Source organism: Chrysochloris asiatica, unplaced genomic scaffold, assembly GCF_000296735.1.
Source record: "Chrysochloris asiatica unplaced genomic scaffold, ChrAsi1.0 scaffold00016, whole genome shotgun sequence".
In the NCBI taxonomy this organism is placed as follows: domain Eukaryota; kingdom Metazoa; phylum Chordata; class Mammalia; order Afrosoricida; family Chrysochloridae; genus Chrysochloris; species Chrysochloris asiatica.
Genome location: NW_006408534.1, coordinates 9,566,251 through 9,567,248, shown reverse-complemented (window position 1 = coordinate 9,567,248; position 998 = coordinate 9,566,251).

The window sequence follows — 998 nt, the reverse complement described above, 5'->3', positions numbered from 1 at the left end:
CTATGGTCTTGTGCAATGTAAGGCTCCACAGGAAGCCTCTCTCACTGGGCAACTTCTAGGCCCCTTTAAGTTTTCCAATCAATTATAGGTTGAAGACAGACTGACAAGCTTTCTGTAGTGATGATTCTGGCTATTCCTTTCTCACCACCTCAGGTGTCTATTTTACAATGGTAGGCAAGGGAAACCAAGATTTTGAAATCAGGGAGTGAGAAGTTTCTAACCTTGTTCTTCTTCTTGAGCAGAGCTTTGCTTATCCTGGGTCTCCTTCCTTTCCATATAAAATTTGTAATTATCTTTTCCATCTCTTTGAAGAATGTTGCTGGAATCTGGATTGGGGTTGCATTATATCTGTGTATTGCTTTGTGCAGTATTGATCATTAGTTTTACATTCATTCTATTGGATATTGTTTCATTGCCATGGTTACAGTCTCCTCCATGCATCATCAACCAACCAAAGGGTATACGCTACAAGCCTGTGCAGCGGTCGTCAGCACACAGCCTTTCTCCCTCTCTGGATCTAAAGTCTCCAGCTGCTCCATCTGTCCATGTCATCATTTCTGCCTCTGTCACAGGCATCACTTCTTCTCTGGGTAGAGTCCGCTCTCTGCTCTTCTCCATTGATGGTCCCAGGGACCTCTGCTCCTAGTCTGAAAAGTTAATCACTCTCCTCCTTGCTATAAAACATCTACCTTTATATTTCCAACCCTCACAATCAGTCTTGATAACAATTATTTACTATTGTATCACAAGAGACCTATCTGCATTTCATTTCTTCAGCCCTGCCCAGACAGATTGTATACTACTCTGTGGAGATTCTACCTTCCTCCATGTCCTCTGAATCTAGGTTCCCTCTTGAAAGCTTGTAAGCCTGTCACTTTTTTTTTTTTAATGTTTTGTTGAAAATTATATGATAGTTTACATGGGAGAACTTTAGTTTTACATTCATTCCATCGTACATCATCTCACTGCCATGGTTCCAATCCCCTCCATGTATCATC